Source organism: Oxyura jamaicensis, chromosome 18 (genome assembly GCF_011077185.1).
Source record: "Oxyura jamaicensis isolate SHBP4307 breed ruddy duck chromosome 18, BPBGC_Ojam_1.0, whole genome shotgun sequence".
NCBI classification, from domain to species: Eukaryota; Metazoa; Chordata; class Aves; order Anseriformes; family Anatidae; genus Oxyura; species Oxyura jamaicensis.
Genome location: NC_048910.1, coordinates 7,172,825 through 7,191,966, shown reverse-complemented (window position 1 = coordinate 7,191,966; position 19,142 = coordinate 7,172,825). Strand labels below are relative to the sequence as shown.

Below are 19,142 nucleotides of genomic sequence, written 5' to 3'. Positions count from 1 at the left end.
CATAGGCTGTGCTTTTACTTCTCTTCACCTTTCTGCTGATGCTCAGAGAGTTGAAATAAGGCTTGGTTCACAGTTTTGAAGATGTGTGTAATCCCCTTTCATTTTCTTGTTTTCCATCCCCAAGTTTAGCTAAGCCTCACTGGTTTCCCTGTGTCCAGGATCTTGGGAGTGATGTGGAGCCCGAGGGAGTGACGAGAAGGGGAAGGGTGGGAGCCTTAGAGTCATTCACTGGCTGCATGACAGACCCAGATGAAAAATGGGAATATTTTAGAAGCTTTACTCACAGTTCCCCTGTATTTCTTGTCAAAATGCTGAGAAAATAATCGTGTTTTCTGCAATAAATGGCATTCAGTGGCAAACAATTGGAACCTGGAAAAACACTGACAGACAACTTTGAAAGTATGGTTTTTGAGTAGAAAACAAGCTATGCTTGATTACATAAGCTGCATAATAGTATTTATACTGACCCTAGTTAGTTTGTGTAGGAAAAACACTATCTGAATCAACCTGTGCAGATCTTCAAGCCACTGTCATCCATACAGGCTGCAGCTCCATGGGGCTTTGTTAAATATAATTTATTTGCATCGCACATTAGCCCCACTGTCCACCTGGTCCTGCCCTAGACACATCTGATAAGATTACCATATTTATCATGAATTATTCATTGACTAACTTGGAACAAAATATGGCTCACTAAAAAGAAAACGGCATTTTTATATATATGTGTATAAATATGTGTGCGTGCGTACATATATGTGTAGATGTATATATAAGTAAAACAATTTGAAAACGTTTTTACTTACCTGAACAAAATCACTACAAGAAAGTTTCCAAAAATTCATACCGTCACAAAATGTTTTAGTTTAATTATACAGAAATTAACACAGGAAGCATTGAAATCCCAGGCTCTCTCTTGGGGCTACACAAGAGTCTAGAAGCTGGAGAAATAGTTCCTGTATCTATCGAAGGACTTGGATTAATCAACTCATTTTCCTGTGCCTAAAATTATTTTATGGTACTTGCTTCTTTATTATCCAAAGTCCACAGATAAAACACAGTGCAAGGATTAAATATTATTAGCAGAAATTAAGAAATTGCACACAGCTTCCACTCTCTCCCTCTTCTTCTTTTCTCCAGAAGCATTAGGTGTTTTTTTTTTTTCACCTGGTGTTTATCAGAAATTACTATTAGCAGACACGCTTCTCTCAAGCCATAATTCTTCGGTTCAATACTGTGCACTTGAAACTCCTATTCAAGTCACTGGGAGTTTGGAGACAGCAAGTGTTATGACCTTTATTATTGTCTGTCAGCATGCCAGAAATACTAGTCCCTATCACTGACATTGAAAAAATAACTCCATTACCTGGCAGCAACAGTAGGATCTCATTCTTTTTTAGGTTCATGTTCTAGAAAGAGATACCAGCATTTATTCAGTACTTTTTAAGGATCATAGGAGAAGGTGGCTTATGTATATATATTGTTCATGTAATACCTCAAACTTTTCATAAAAATAAGGATCTTATAATGCAAGGTGTTGAACAGCACCTCCCATTTCAAACATGCCACCTGAATATTGTGGACAAGGTGCTTTTCTTTGGATGAGCCTCTCTCCTAAGCACAAGCACTGTGTGATTCAATTAGAATGGGCAATACCTGATATTAATCCCCCAACACGCTCCTCTCATCCTATGCAATTCTGCTTCACAAAAAGAAATCCCTCCCAGCTCCTTGAAGCACTACCGATTGGTGGTGAAACCCAGGGAAGATGACTGTATCGACCCAGATGTAAATTGATGCTTACCAAATTCTGCCTCTTAAACACACGTACACATTCGCTTGTTTCCAAATAATGTTACAGCTTCAATTGCATTTATTGCAGCTCATAAAACCCAAGATGTATCCATTCTGAAATATTATTTTAATCCCATTAAAAAAATTCTCACATTTTATTCTGTCACAGGGCAAATTACCAGCGAAAGAACAATTTTTGGACTAAGGCATCTAGCTTATACTTGGGTTTGAACTGACATCCTCATACAAAACAGTACAAACTCTAAATAACCACCGAACTTCCAGTCAGTTTCCCCAAGGATATTTAAAATTCTCACTTTAAAACTGTTAAGATTTTTAATATTCTGTGCATTGGCTCTTTTATAGCTCTATGGAAGTATTATTATTTAGAAATATTAATAAAACTTATTAATACTTTTCTGGTTTTCTTCAAATACTTTTCTTGCCTCACAGATTATGGCTTAGGTTTTTCTTCTCTAGTATACAGTTAATATCTAAGCAACGTGAAAAGAAATCCATCAATATGACTGGAGGCCTCAGAGGTTTGGTAAGAGGATATTGAACCTCTCACCCGGAGGTCATTGTTCCAGTGTGCCCTTCGCTGGTCGCAACAGAAATCCATTACCATTGAGGGCTCTTCAGTGGCCTGCAAACCTGGCTCTTTAAAATTCAACTTCTCATGCAGACAGAGGAAATTTGTCTGAACAGGACTAAATATCCATAACAAACATAATGCACTCTTCTTGCTGACAAGTAAAACACATATATTCATAAATTAAATTGAGAAGGTCATTTATTTCTGCCCTTGTTTGTAGCCCAGGAAACGTAGCAGTGCTCAGTAGCTAGAAGCCTCCCTTAGCACTTCTGGGGGAGGCCAGAAGTGGAAATTGCTGCTGAGGTATCTTCCTGCCTACAGAGAGTCTCAACCCAACAGGTTGAGATGAAGTGGCAGAACTGGTCTCAGTTAAGCTCAGCCTGCTCCATGGATAAACAGAATTTCAGTCTCCAGGGCTGTCAGCCCAAGACTTTTCATAAGCCCTTAATTCTTGTATAAACTCCAAACAGACTTACGTTACGTGAGAAGTGCAGGAAATAAGTGGTGATTACAATGCCATTGACTTAGGAGGATGAAGATTAGGGCCATCATAAACTGCTGATATCCAGGTTCCAGAGACACAGATCAGCCTTGACAAGATGTCTTCTGCTCATTAAAGCTCCATTAATGAAATTCCAAGAATTTGCCTAATGGAACTGCACAGATGCCACTGTTTTCTTATTATCTCCTCCCATGCGAGGATCGTAATCCCAGAAGTCTTCCCTGGTGTTTTATTAAGTATCTTGAGTCAACTACATGATAGAATTTGAGAATTATTTGTATTCCAACTTCCTGAATCATTCTCACTTTTGCTGTCTGTCAGATGTCTCTGCTGCTACCTGGAAGCAACAGACGTCTATAGGAGCTGAGAATTTCCCTTCCCTAAGGATTATGTCCTGTAGCTGTATTTCAGAGAAATAAAGCTCCCTAATTGTGTATACTGTTTATTTGAATAGATTTGCTCTGTGAAATGAAATGAGCATTGCGGAAATATCTTGAACACAGCTGTACAGACACTTGAAAGTTTGAATCAAGTTTCTGAGCCATTAAAGCACAGTGAATAGCATATAGCAAATCACTAGAATGGGTAGAATGGGTGTTGCCATTAATCCTGGAAATACTTAATTTTAGGCAGAAAACTTTTCAATACCCTCAAGGGTTTGTCTGTTCAAGTTTCAGTGAAAACCTTCACTATACTAACAGAATTCCATGGGGAACCCATACCATTCTGCTACTAAGAGCTAGGTAAGAGAGGAAAATAAATCACAATAAATAAGGGAAAATATTCCTGAGTTAATTAAAACGTTACTATTTAATGTACTGATTTAAGTCAGATGGGTTTGCTTTTTAAAATATACCCCTTATAGTTATAGGCTTAGAAATAATTAAGGTCAGTTTGTGAGTTGTATTTAGAAACAGATGCAACTGAATATGTAAAGGATGAGAAAATAATCACTGGAACGAATGGCTCTCACCCTATAAGCAGTTCACAGTATATTAAAAGCTGACTACTGCATTACACTCCTCCCTACCTATTTCCTTTCTAATATATGCAGAACTAGGTTGGACGTCCTTATACTAACAAAGAAACCATGTGATTTCTCCCTAATGATTAAATTCATGTTTTAATCATATCATACATATATTAAAATATAGAAGAAGCTCAAACTGCTTATCATAAAGGTGAAGATTGGTAGAACAGGTTCAGCTAATAGCTACATCAGTCGTAGCATCTGGAGCAGCTTATGGGTCAGATCTTTGACTGAAGTAACTTTTTAATGAATCAGTTTCATTTTACATCATGGGAGGATCCATCCCTCCCCTCTGTTCCCTGGGAGCCATTTCAATGCCACCTGCCTCTTGCCCTTCTGTCCCTGTCCTGGAAAGATTCATCTTGTCATTCTCTCGTGTATCACAAAAACCCACCATTACACCTGGCCATTCACTGATGGAGCATGTGACATTTGAAAGGCTCTCAGGTTCTTTACAGAGCATGTTTTATGGAATCATTTTGCTCATGGGTAAAATACAGCCAGCTCTGGAAGGATATAGAGTGTGTGTGTGTATGTGTATATATATACACACATATATAAATAGAGAACAGCTGCACAACACACTGAAATTTAAGAGATGAAGAGAATACTCCATATGTTTGGGTTTATGGAGGTAAATCATGCCAGTCTAAACTATTTCATTGACAGCAGTCCTATAAAAAAGTGTAATCATTGAAAACAAACCAAAAAATACAAGCAAAAAAAAATTGCTCTTAATGTGGCATCAGAGGATCCCCATGATGCTGTACTGGTTTACAGAGTTTTATTCATGCTTTATCTGATACCAGAATAAGTTCCTGCTTTAGATGAGCCTTTAAAGCAACGAATACCTTGGGGAAAAGAGAGTCTTATTCTCCCATTGTGTTGTTCCCACTATATTGGGTCTTCATTCCTGGTTGGCAGCTTGATAATACCCCAATAAAAATAGCACTTCAGGGCTGGGCTTTGTGATTCCTGTACAAAGAGAAGAAATTAATGGTTATCTTATGTTTCAAGGTACCACCACTCTTCCAGCTGAGCAGCTCAGGTTTTAATTGCATGGCAGTCACAGCTGAGGCACAGAGCACATAAGCAACATGCAAAGCTGCCTACTTCACATGGGAAGCCTGTGGTGAAGCCACAAATCAAATTTATTTCTCCCAAGTCACCATTCAGTATTCAAACACAAAATCGTCTTCCCAGTCTGCAGCTACACTGCACAGTGAATATAGCCCTACACCTAAGAGCTTGAATGTAGCAGGACATCATGCTGGTGGGGCACACCTAATGTAAAGCCAAACCATTTGCCTCGCTTCCTACTCCAGTGTTTTTCTCTGCCAGTCTCTCATGCAGACCTGCAGTTGCTTAAGTTTTGAAATTTGACAAGACTGTTGCCCAAGGTTGAATGGGCGTCTGTATTGATTCAGTTCTCTGACATCATGGGCTTTTTCTGCAAGCAAATTTTATTTCATTGCCCAGATCGAACTTCTGCTTGGGCCTCGGTGCAGCATAACTGACTCTCAGAAACCAGAGTAACTAACTCAGACCCTGCCGACCAGCGGCCAACCAAACGAGTGCTGCCTTGCACCGGAGGGCCGAGCTCCTGGGGTTTGATCAGAGGAAGAGCGGGCCTGGCAGGGGGCTCTCTGCTGGTTACCCTGCCTCCTGGATCAGAAATATAAAAAGATGTTTCCAGAAAACCATCCAGCTCCATGCAGTCTGCCAACATTTCCTTCTTAGGAACCACATATTATCTCATTTCAGACCAGCACATTAACTCTGATCAGCCTGATTAAATTGATGCCTGAAATTGCAGGGCCTGAACATCTTAATAGTGGATCCACCAACATTTCTCCACCTTTTTTTTTTTTTTTTTTTCTATTGCAGCAACTGAAAGATACATACATGCAAAATAATAATAATAAAATCCCTCTCTCTTTATAAAGAGCTGACTGTGGCATGCTTGTGGATACTGGCTCTCCAGTGTCAGCTAAAATCCTACCATACCAGTTAGAGGGGATGCTCAAACGCTTTCCCTTTCCCTGAAGCCACTCACAACTCTCTGTATCCCATTTTGTGATCCCTGAGGAGAATGTTCTCTAGGACACATAAAATTTTTACGGGGTGCTTTTTCCTCTGTCTGCCCCACAAGGCCGGTTTGCAAAACTTTCTGAGCAGAGGCCCAGGTGCCAACAGATCAGGGCTTTATGGGTTTTCCCCCCTCACCAGATTCCTCCTAAGCCAGCCACAGCCTGGGCTGTTGATATGCTCAGCACATTGTGCAAGATGAAGCACAGCCTTTTTCTACCACGCACACTTTGCAGAGCAGTCAGTCCTCTTCTAGTATGAGTCATTCCATTTGTTTAATGTCCAAACCAAAACCAAACTCAAATATCTTAATCATCTAATTTGTCACTTGATGACTGGCTGATCTTCTACCCAATCTGTCAGTCTCCTTTGCAAATAACTCAAAATATCTAGCCTGTATTTTGGGAAGAAAAAAAAAAAAAAACAGCGCCCCCCCCCCCCCCATCCCAAAAAGCCAACAACTTTAAACCTCTCAGTGAGCTACTGACATGTGAAATTCCTGTATTCTGAATGCAGTAGGCAACCTTGCATTAGGCCCAAAGGCTACCCATTAAACCCATCATGTACAACAACCAAGGCGACTCTGGGGAAAGCAGATAAACTTTCCCAGAACCAGAGAAAGTTCTTATTAGACTAGTTTTCTGAAAGTGTTGGCTACCAGTCCCATACACACAAATATCTATTTCTTGTTCTTTGTGGGTGACTTTACTAAATTCACAGATTGCTTTGGAGGTGGTCCTGCATTGCTGGGTAAACATTCTCCGTGTGCAGGAACAGATTGCACAGAATTTTGGGAAGAGCACTTACCCTGAGCAGATTCAAAACAAGGGGTGACAGCACAGATGATTAATGTAATTGCCACCTTCCATCAACACTCATGCTGAGGGAGGAGCATAGTCAAATAAATGAGCAAGTGCCAAGAAAAACAGAATAAGTGCACCCACTGGTGCTTAAAAGTTTCAGTTATTAAATAAACAAGAAGGCAGCTTCTGCCTCATTTCCAAAGCAGTCTGCACAGCCGGCACCAAAGCAGTACCTACAGGTAGTGCTGGGGCCCACACAGCAGCCAGACTCAGTCAGCAGTCAGGGTGGATCCATTTAAAAGTAGAAATTAATTTGCCAGGTGAGAGCCTTCATCTGCAACAAGTTGATAATTCCCCAAGTGCCAACCACAAAGACTTTGCAGCTGTTGAGCCTAATCCCAATTTAGTGAACAAATCTCTCCAGTGCTGTGTTGCAGATCTCTTATTTTGGATTTGGCGGTGGTGCCAGGACTGCCTGAATCCACCATGTGGATATTGGCTGCCTTGCACATACACAGATGAGTTTCCTCAGAGGCATGCCAGAAACAAATGCATTGCTTCTCAGTCTACCACCTTTGTAAAAATTTGTCAGGCTCAGACACAGAAAAATCCCTATTATAAAAATCCCTATTATACTGAGCTTCCCCTGACTGAGCATCAGAAAGCACAGGAAGTACCCAGCTTTTCCTTTTATTTTATTTTCTTTTTCTTTTTTTTTTTTTTTTAATTTTTTTGTCAGCTTCTCAGAGTATTTCCTTTGTTGGGCACTTTGGATAAATACTGGGGTCCCAGAAACCTCAGTAGTTTTCTCCCCAGAAATTTCAGAGAAGCCTGAGGAGGTTAGGTGTCCACATACAAACATAGAACTCTGCTTGGCTTACCTTGCTCCTTTCGAAACTACAACCTATTATTTCTCTTGCTTTATAGATGCAGTCATACTTCTCAAAGAGGTTCCCATAAACTTTCAGGCACTTAAAGTCAAGAGTACCTCAAGGTCTCTTAGTAGCTTCATGCTTTCTGATTCATTCTCTTCCATTCGTTGATGCTAAACTAATATGGGCTCCATCCAGTACTTGAGTAATTCGCTGATCTTTTGATGCTGTGTGCGCCTAACAGATTCTAACTGCCAGAGTTTCAGCTTTCCTATCCTTATTCCAGGCCCATTTGACCTGAGAACCTTGTGAGCACGATACCTTAACTCCATTATTTTAAACAATGCCCCGAATGCATCTCTTCTTGCTTGCATTTTCCTGACTCATGTGTCAGTCGCAATTTATTCCTAGGCAATGGCCTTATTTAGCCTTCTTTAATAAGAAAAGCATGTTCTCTGATCCTAACTTTCTTATAATTTACCCACAGACGCTGATTCCAACATCACCATCAGCGCTGATGGAACTGCCAAAGGGGTACACAGAAAAGTCTCATCCCCAAGCCGGTGGCATTTGCTCTTTATTATATAGCATATAAAAGGTTGCGATACTTTTGTAAGAAAGATTCAATATAAAAATAAATAGTTTGGTATATGCACAGTTTAATTTGATTTGACTCGTTTTTGGAGAGTTTCCTCAGACACTTCATTGTACTGCTCTATTTACTGATGTTTCCAGTGCTAGGAGCCTGGATTTCTTGTTTATTACAGCTGGCATAATGAAAGTTTGCCACCTGATTAATTTTAATAGTTTAGCAAGGAACCTAAGGATAATGCATATTGGCTGCCAAGCTACAGATAAATTTTGTCCATTTGGTTGCAGAGGTTTTGGCAGAAATAAAGCCTGCTCTTTGCTATTGTAGAGAAACATTTTGTTGGGTGAAATAGTGATTTCTAAGAAAGCCACTGTCTTATTTGCCTTTACTGTGCTTTGAGACTTAACAAACCCAAACAGGTTTGAGATAATACAAAGGCCCAATTCTGATACCCCTCACACTGACTGCTAATATGAAAGAATTGAGAAGAATTTGTGAATCTAGTGTTTAGAGTCTATCTGCCTGGCAGCATTTGAAAAGAGCCCTGGACAAGGAGTCAAGAAAACTGAATTACTCCCAGCTCTTTTAATAGCTGCTTTACTGTTCTGTGCCTCAAGTTCCCCAGCTGAAATGCACAGTGATCTTGTAGCGGTGTGTTCCAGGAGAATTCAAAAAGGTTCCACAGGTCACTGGGAGAGACTGTCTGCAGGTGAAAGGTTACCTAACTGGTGCTGGGCAGTAATGCTGAGCACCCAAATACTCATCCAGTCTACAGGGGAACAATATTGAGCCTTCAGGCCTTTTGGGAGTTGCTGACACCGAGGTGACAGGCTTTGTGTGTGCTTCTTCCAAAACGGAAAGAAAGAAAGAAAACTCCTCCTGTTATCCTAAGGTCTTCTCCTTCAAAGACATTAGAGGGGGACTGAATTTTATTTATATGTAAACTTTGTATCTAGATACTATTGCTGGTTCTAGTAGGGATGTTTGACTTCTTCTTAGGGATGGGGCTGGAAGAAGCAGGTGCCTGATGGATTTGTAGGATTGACGGGTGCTGACAGCTCAGGCTCTGGCAAGAGAAACAATTAAAAATAAATAAATAAATAAAAGTTGTTCTCAGTTTTTTTTCAAGCCACTTAATTTGGAATACAAATGATTTACACTGAAATGATTAATCAATGCATTCATTATACTTGCATGGCCACTGTTTAGCAGCAAAGCAAGTAAACAACAGTCTGCAGTAAAGCAGAAAAGATGAACAATCTGAGGCCTCACATCTACAAATCAGTATATTAAGTGAACATCAAAATCCCTGAACAGAGACAACTTTGAGTCAACCCACACAGAGAAGCAGGCAGGATGAAGGAAATAGTGTATCTATTCTAATATTCCTTAGTGCACATCTTCCCTTACTAACCAATGATCATCTACTGCAATCAAAGTGAATTACAGAATTTGTCGTTGGATATAATGAAAAATAATATTTAAGAAGCACATCTATTTAGTGTAAGTCATATGAGTTTTTGGGGTGATGGGTCGCTTGTTTGTATTAAACTCAAAGTTGTTGTTTTTTTTTTCCTTAAACATCATCTAAAACTTTTAAGAAACTTCAGAAAATTGTCCCACCAAAGCCATCAAAAATATTCTGCAGTGTAATTTTTTCCCATTTCCTAAATGAATCATCTCAAGCTGCACATATCAAGAACAGAACAGGAAATAAAATGAAAGGATACACTTCACAACTCTGTCTGCCTCCCTGTGTATTGATGCATGAGAAACACAAAGTAGAGCTGCAGGCCGCATGATACCTGCACATGTGAATATCCAAATCTTATCAGCTGAGCAGGAAAAGCAAACACTCATTTCTCATTGTATCAACTTAATACACTTATTCCCTGGATAAGTGTGTGAAGAAAACAGGTTCATTAAGAAAATGTCAAGGGAACTGGTCAGACACAGGGGACAGTAAAGCAGAACAACACAGCAAACCTCAACTCAAATAGAAGATAAGCAATAATTCATCAAAAGGTTACTCGAAGAAAAAGCATTAAAATAAGTGGATGCCTTAAAAACAAAGCAAAATAAGCATTTTCTCAAATTACTGTTGCCAACCACATTGAATAAAATATATCAACAGTTCCCCGAATAACATAATCACCACATCATCGACTTCAGAAATCCTTTTAATTTCTTTTTCTTTGGTTTTGCCTTCAGGTCTCCAGCTTTTAGCTTACAGTTGGGGTTGGACTGCGTTTTATAGACTGATCTTTGGCAGAGAAAGGGGGCAATCAGAAGGGAAAAGAAAAAAGAAAAAAAAAAAGAATAAATAAAAAAATAGAACCATTATTTAAAAAACAAAGCCTGAAAGCAGATACCCTCTTTTGTCCGATAGCAGCAACAGCACACCCCTCAGTAAAAGTCTCGGTATCATGGATGTCAGAAACACTGATAATTGTAAAGGAAAGCCAAGACAAAATACATTTTAAACAATTAATTAAGCCCATATCCCCCCCCCCCCCACATACTAAATAGATTGTGCTCTTAGTCCTTAACTAGCTTCACGGTAATAAGCCCTTATGTACACAAAACCTCATCAGGCTCGGTAAGAGACTTTTGGCTCGTCAAACCTCACAGAGAGGCAAATTTCAGAACTCCAGCCAGTCTTCAGTATTTAGCGTATAATCCCACCTCCATTAGTGCACCTGCCTTCTCTCTGCTCCAAATGTCAGTTAAATAAACCAGCAGTGTAACAACATACAGAAATAATGACTCCAGAGTTTACAACAGAAAAATAAAAACAAGGAACACTGCCCTTACATTATTACAGTCCCCAAAGGATCCATATCCAGACAAAAACTGTAAGGGGAATTTTCAGTACACATAATGAAGTGAAACATAGCTTCTTCGGGGTTTATTTATTTTTAAAGGACCAAGGATTTCTGAGCATACAAAACTAGTTGGGATGCTTTTGAGGGTTTCCACAAAAAAAACGTCTTTAGCCTGGCCACAATAATGCCCCCCCAGGCTCTCTGCAGAAGCGCAAAGTGACTTCCCCAGGGTAACAGAGAGGGAATATCTGGTCCCCGAGTCCTGGAAGCCCCTGCTCTGCAGCACTCGAGCCAAAACGGATGCTGTTTTCTGCTTGTAATTCCAGCACACCTACCTACACGGGCTTTGTTGAAACACTCAGCTTTCTTGGAAACGATCCCTCGTTCCTTACAATTAGAGGTGTATCCATTGCTGGATGGTTTTGCCCAGGGAGCAGTACCCGGATCCCCGGAGCTTGGGACATGACAAACAGCACGGAGCACATGTCATTACCTCCTCTTCCCCAGCAGCACGACTGCTTCCTGACTTACAAGAAAAATAAATATTTGCTCCTTGCATTTGTCCCAGTAGGACTGGAAATGTGAAACATTTGCTGTAAGATTTGAGATAGTGGCACGATTTGCTCTCTGTCAGAATTGAAAGGACGATTCATGAATAATCTATAGCTGCTACAGACTGAACTCTTAATTACAACTACAGAAAACAAAATCAAGTCTCTTAAATAATTAAAGGAGGGGAGGAGCACAAAGGTAGGTACACTAGAAACATGTCAAATCACTATTCAAAAATATCCCTGTTCACCCCACAAATTATCCAGTTAAGCATTTGCCAGGCTGACAAATGCTATGGACCACTTCCACATCAGCTGAATCTTAGCATACAGAAACTGTGTACTGTAGACCTGTATTTTTAACAGGCTAGTGGAGACAACATTTATCCTCACCAGACTTCTTTCTGTTCACAAATCTATAACCTAAGGCTACAAATATAGCAATACAACAAAACATATTTGCTCTTATGATTTATTATTATTTTTTTAAATGTAAATGTGATATCTCCTCATCAAATCTCTACTGATTCTTAGGAAAGAATGACAAGCTAAACAAAGCCTGCAGTATGCTGGTACTCTACACCAAAAGCCTTTGCCCATGTAATTCCCAGCTATGGACGATTCTAACCTAATCCTTTGGGCACAGCAACCAAGCAAGGGCAAGGCAGGGCCTACATCCCCAACCTCCTTCCACACACAAGCAAGGCACACCCATCTTAACAGCAGCTCTACCATGCACAGGATCCAACCACACGGCCAGGTGAGCAAGGAGCTCCACTCCCACTCCACAGGGTGACCTACCAGGCACATACTGCTGCTGCAGATACTCCTGTCCCACGGTACTTGACACATTTAAAACTCTTTTAACAGAGAGGTGTCCGGGCCCAAGGGGGACAGGCTGTGGGGCTCTCAGGAAAGCGTAGCAGGAGGGTGACAGCTCACTGTCTTGTTTCCCTGAGACAGGCTATGGTACATGGTTTTGCCATGACAAGCTACTAATAAGGAATTTTGAGAGACATCTTTTCTATTAAGTGAGATCTCGGCACAAGTAAAAAGCACATCCTTTAAGGTATTTAATTTAAATCACCAAGTCTGTTTTATTTCCTAATGTACTTGTAAAATTCAAAAAGCATCTGCAAACCTGGCAAAAAACAGAGTTCTGAAGCTGGGAAAGGAATTGAGTTTTCCGTATAGCTGTTCCATTTCAGACTTGTAATCACCCCTCTGCACTTCAGATAACTCCATGAACAACAGTGCTCCTCCTGGTTGGGTAGAGGGGCTGTGGTTCCTGAAATCATCTTTCATTTTGAAAAGTACACTACAAACAAGAGGAAAGAGGGAACTACTGTAAGCAGCAGGTGTTAATTATTTTGAGTAATAAGAGAAAAGCAATAAATTAATTAAATATCTAGCTATTTTATGAAATATGTGGTTGGCTCCAGTTAGATTCCTGTGGCCTCAAAGATCTTGATAAATAATGGCAACCTGACTCTGAAACTGCCTATTTGCTTTGCAACACACACCCAGATAAAAATAGCTTCATGCCATTTTCCAGTTTCATTAAAATCTTTGTCTATGGAATGAGACATTAGAAATGAAATGCTTAATATATTCAGTGAAATACAATACAGCTGTTTGCCATGGTGACCTTTTCAATATTCTGTATTTTATATTTTGATTAGCCATGTACTGGTAGAAAATCCCTAGTTTTTGATAGCAGACCTAACTCCTAGCTGTGCATGCTTTTGGGTAAATGAAAATAATGCAAGAATAGCAACACCTAACTATTCCAGAGCAATAGCATCTCATTTGCAAAGCCCCATCTCTATAAACTTTGCAGAAGGCTCATATGCAGGTTTTATAGCATACAGGGAGCATCAACCAGGACTCTCAGCTCCTGAAGCTGTTATGAGAAACTACTGCATCAAACACAATATTAAAGTTGATCAAAACTATACTTACTGAAAAGAACAAATAAAGCCACAATGCACCTATGTTTTCATATTTATTTGTCTGCTCCAGCCTTTTCTGCATGCACAGGCAGAAAAACAAGTGGATTAAGTAAAGCATGAGCACAAATCGAAAAGCTGGAACTGTAGCCTCCAACTATTTTCAAGACATTTATATCAAATGCAAAAATAAACACCTAAAATAACATAGAAACATTTAAAATAACCTAACGGGTTTCACAAATTGACTGAAGACACCAAATTCACTGTTAAAACTGACACACTGGTACTGATGGTGCTCTCGAAAGCTTTTGCCAGTTCAAAAAATTGGTATTCCAAATCTATCACAGACTTGAGAGTAACAAACACATTCATGCTCCAAAACAAAATATTTGACAAGTTCCTCCACATTTACAACCCAAGAGTCTGAACTCAGAGTTGCAGTGGGCAAACTGAGCATTTCCTTGACATGGCACCAGGTATTCAGAGCTCCTGTTGGCTTTGACATGAATTCAAGAAATGAGAATTACGAGGTAGGTCTTCTCTTTCCAGAAGAGCCAAGCCACTTGTATATAATTCTAGATGCTTTCTCAAGCTATCAGAGTTGATGTTTCAATAGGAAGGACTGGGGCTTCACTAACTTCTAGGATATGGTGTCAAAAATCAAACAGAAAGTCAAGTCCCCCCCCCCCCTTTTTTTTTTGTTTCTGATCACAGGCTTTTTTGATGGTCCAAACTCAGGCTTTGACTTGCATAACCTTCCCTCATGCCATTCATCCCTGTGTTTCAGCTAAGCTCCAAGTACTTTTGAAGGGATTTTCAGGCTATCAGTATCATTGCATGTGAAATAAATCAAGAACGGCATTTAAAAATTGACGGAACTCTTCCGGATATATATAGCATAATATCAAAGCAACTGCCAGATCAGGCCCGTATTGCTTCTTCAAACAATTTTTTTCTGTCCAAGTCTAGCTAGTGTCGGTGACTTGGAAAGAAGGTGCAAGAAATTCTCTTGTGTACACCAGTGAAGTGACCGGCTAACAGAGAAACCTCAGTTAGGGGACAGGTCAGATTTTGAAACTGAGGATTTAAAATTCTTATAACATTCTGGATATTCTTATCCTAGTGTCACCCCATTCTTTAAATTCTGCTTTCAACATTATCTTACAGTGACATGCTCAATAGACTACTCAGACCTTCATTAAATTTACAAATTCTCATTTATAAATTCGTAAATTTACATTTCCCCAACATGGACAACATGAATCTAATACAGAAATTGTCTGGAAAAAGTCCATGGCTGTAGTACACGACAGGGTAGGCAGGGCTTTAAGCCCTATGAATCTATGTAAATACAAGCTTGATGTTCATACCAAAGTTATCATACCCTCAGATATGATATATGCAACCTAAACAATTGTGTTTCCTTTTTTTCTTTAATTTTGTATAAATTTCAGTTTCTAAACTTGTGTGTGTTTAAATTCAGAATCCCATTAGTTGCATCAACAAATATTTTTCACATTTAATTCTATGGCACATGCTATCGAACACATAGGCCCCTATGTTGTGTCACGCGCTTAAACACATGGATGTAAAGAAAACTACATTAGTACTGAAAGAAATTCTAATATTGAATAAAGGACCTTCTTATCTAACAGGAGATTACATTACGAAGCCACACTTTTATTATTTAGTTTTATTGTTTTAAATTAAATAGAACAAAGTGGCTATTTCTTCTTGCTGATTTAATAAGTTAATAAAGTCTGCTGGCAAACATATATTTGATGTAGTGTGGAATACAACAGCTCCTTGTGATGTCAAAGAAAGTATTAAAAAAATTCTGCCTTGGAGATGTTGCATCCTGCACTGCACTTGATGAAGCCAATATTTATCAGTGATGAAGACTGAGTTCATTCTCTGACAGCCTTTTCTCTGTTTACTTGTGCTTTGACTACATTATGGCAACTTCTTTCCATCTTTACAAATATCTTTCTCCTTATAATACTTTCAGATGTGGCAATGATTTTTTTAAGCATTCCATTCAATCAGCTATATCTTTCTCCAGTAAGCAAAACACTGCACCAGGAGATGCAATACTCCTTCCCCACCCCTCAGGGAAAGCTAAGTTCACTACCACCACATGGCAAAGGGATCAAAGCCCCAGTGAACTCCCTGCTGACTTTATATTCAAAGTGTGCCTTGGTGTGCTGGCACGTCATTAGCTAATGAACTTAACAGGGATGTTATCATGCAGGTCAGCATCAACAGGTATGTCTCCTGTGAGCTGGCACCCGTGGATAAGAAATACCACGTAAGTATAAGCATGTTTTTGAAGGAAGACAGTTTATCTGAGACACAACACCCGGGTAACCTGCAAGTGGTTCTATTTTTCTTCCTTCAAAAATACAAAGCATATCGATAACTCCTCTTTCTAAGAATACATCGATGAAGTATCTATTTGCATATTATAGTTTTGGTTTGGAGTTTTTGGTTTCCTTTGTTTTTTTGCCAACAGAATGTACAGTAAGTTTTGAACTTCTGTCAGATCATTAACACAACCTAGAAAGCAGGACAAATTTCTGGGAGACAGCCTGTTAAATGGCACTGGGTGATCAAATTCTTGTCAGTATAGTCACGATAAACATCCAATGCATCTCAATTATGGCTTGGTACTGTGTTACACCTCTTCACAGTTAACTGTGAAGTTACCCAGTGTCATACCTGTGCTCCTCTTCAGTGGGGATCAGAAATCTTCTGGGTTTTATAATTGAAACTGGTAAACAAGTCTAGGATTAAGTACATCAAGTAAAACTAATATGAAATAAAAATTGGTCTGTAAGGAGAGCTTTGAGCACAACTTTTTCACAGGCACATCCTAAGGTCTTCATTGTCCACAGTACTTAGTAGGCTGTGAAAATGGATTGGTTACACAACAGTAGGCCAGAAACGCAAAACAAGACGGAAGAAAGAAAAATAGAACTGGACAGCTTTATATAGCCACACAAGGAAATTAAAACTTGACTGGAAAGGAGTGAAAGTCAATTAGAGAGAAGATAATCAGAAAGAGAATTTGAAACAAAGGCTTTCATTTTCCCTGACACCGATTTTAAAATCTTGAAGGGACAAGTACAGTTTTAATGAATGTTATTTAAATATAATTAATATATCACAATCAAGCATGTCAGGAAAAGATGAACGTTATAGGCTTAGAAATATTTTTTCACTCCCTGCAGAGAAGTGCTTGATACGAAGCTAGAAGCCAGAGGAAACTATAAATCTGTGTGAGACTCTTAATAAAACAAGACTATAGTCTCCTAAGTTTAGTTGAGATAACACAATACAAACGTTTGCCTTTCCAGTACAATTGTGGCAATAGAATGATATCTGCTCGGTAATCTTCCCAGGAAGAAATGCAATTTGGTTAAGGCAATTTTATGCACATATGATAATTAATTTCTGTAACGTTAATAACTTCAGAGACAGACCAAAATTAAAACACTTGCTATGGACTATTCAGCCCATTAATTAAACAAAAAAATTGGACTGGGTTATTTGCTTCCCAAAGTGATAGGACTGAACTATAGTTAATCACTACCTCTAGAACAAAACCAAAACCACACAGCATCCTGAGAGGACAGAAAGGAGAGGGTGCTGCAGCACATGTTGTCCAGTCAGTTCCCTTTGCAAACCTGCTGTACAGCTTCCAGCAGTCACCAAGGTAATAACCACACTGGTAAGCTGGGGTTAGTCACAGAGTTCTGTGGGAAATTTGCCACAAATCACAAGAGATCTGGGAGTCCAGCCCACGTGGGAGAGAGAAATGAGCTCGGAGGGGGAAAGACATGGAACGATTTCAAAGTTGAGAACGGTTATTTAAATATTAAAAAACAGGAGCTTTATAAATAATAAACCCAAAAAAAGCAAAAATCCAAAAAATTGACTCAGGGTGTCAGTAGATTCTCATAGTTAAAGTTATATAAATTATATATTCTGAAAACCACAGCTAATTAAACCATACTGAAAAACACATGCTCTTTTATCTCACACAAGTTGAAATTGGGACTTCTGGAATGAGGCTAAAAAGACACAGTACTAAGATCTTTGCACAGATTCCCCTAGGCAAGACATCAGCTCCATGGTTTGAGCAGACAGAGACTGGTGGGGTTTGTAGACACTTTTTTCTTTCTTTCTTTTGTTTTTAACTCTTACTTTTTCCTTTCTTTCTTTTCCATTTTCATCATGGCTGCAAGATGTGGTTCCACATAAGTAATTATGGAAATGGGCTGAGGAGATGACATCTGAGATTTCAGAATGAACTGAATATATGCACAAAACCTTCCACTTCTCAGAGCCGACAGCAGAGGAGGCTCCCTGTGGAGTACCTGTGAGGCATGAAGAGACCAGAAGCTGCATGAGAAATCTGTTTGTGGCAGCAATTGTAGTCCCTTTCCATGCCCGATGAAAAAATCACCCCTGTGCAAAGGACCAGTGCAGGGCCCCCAGCACCTTTAAGTTCTACCTGAGCCCTTAACACAGGGCCCGTGGAGCATCTCCAGAAGCAGCCCGAAGCCTTGCCTTTGTGCCTCCTCCACCAGCACACAACCCCTGTTTACTGAAGTCAGGCCAATTTTTCCCTCTCCTTCAGATCCGATGGTGCTTTTTCTGGAAATCTACAGAATAATTAAGCAGTACTGATAGAGTTATCCAAGGCAGAGCCACCAGATGTAAACAAGAGCGATGCTCTATCAGTACACACACAGTTATCCATGCCCCGCGTCGCACAGCCCCCTCACGGAGAGGGACAAGGCCATAGTGTGGAATCTGCAGACGACAGGTACTTACTAATATCCCTGGTCAATATTTGCCTGTGACCATGTGGGGTGCATGACGCTCCGTATCTCAGATCCACCAGAGCTGACTTACTTCCATAGCAAGTCCCTAATTCATAATATTATTGCAGCATTAAGCAGCTACCCTGCCACAGCAATTCCAGGTCAGAGGCTTACGTGCTTTACAGAAGAAATCCTCTAAGTGTCCATCCCAAATGTTTCAGGTGGGACCAGGGTTAGCTGGTCGACCCCTTACAGATCTAGAAATACCACCCTCAACTATCAAGGATTACTTTGCATAGTTCTACACTCATTTCAGTGTTTTCCTAAATGAGGGTCTTAGTGACTGGGGGAGCACTCATGTTTCACATCAGGTCTCACGGTAACTCATATTGCAATATGATCTGTCGCTTGCTTTTTGTTTTGCTTTGACTAGTACACCTTCAACCTATCCTTCCCTAGACTGTAAAATTAGTTTTTGTTGCCTGTCTCTAAAGTCACAGTGATTTTGCAAAGAATTGTAATTTAATCAGTGAACTTTCTCACTTTAAACGCTCTCACTAATTATTTTTTAGGCTATGAGGGTTATTTTTCACTCATCTAGACCTGTATCTACTTCTGGAGTGGGGGAGGTGCAGGCGGAGCAGAAGGAGGTGGTCAAGGTACAGCATATTGCAATATGATATTTCGGTTGCTTTTTTTTTTGCTTTTACAA

General features: G+C 39.7%; 1 long non-coding RNA gene across 4 annotated transcripts; it reads right to left on the bottom strand.

The window, feature by feature from the left end:
* Positions 1–283: 283 nt before the first annotated feature.
* LOC118176028 lies at positions 284–7,082 on the bottom strand. Of its 4 annotated transcripts, XR_004755256.1 has the most exons (4): positions 7,043–7,082; positions 4,770–4,893; positions 1,802–1,905; positions 284–380 (listed from the first exon to the last, which is right to left on the bottom strand). It is a non-coding gene; the product is annotated as an uncharacterized LOC118176028 (long non-coding RNA). The 4 variants fall into 4 exon arrangements; XR_004755257.1 differs by lacking the exon at positions 1,802–1,905; XR_004755255.1 differs by lacking the exons at positions 284–380; positions 1,802–1,905 and adding an exon at positions 1,912–3,042.
* Positions 7,083–19,142: the final 12,060 nt, after the last annotated feature.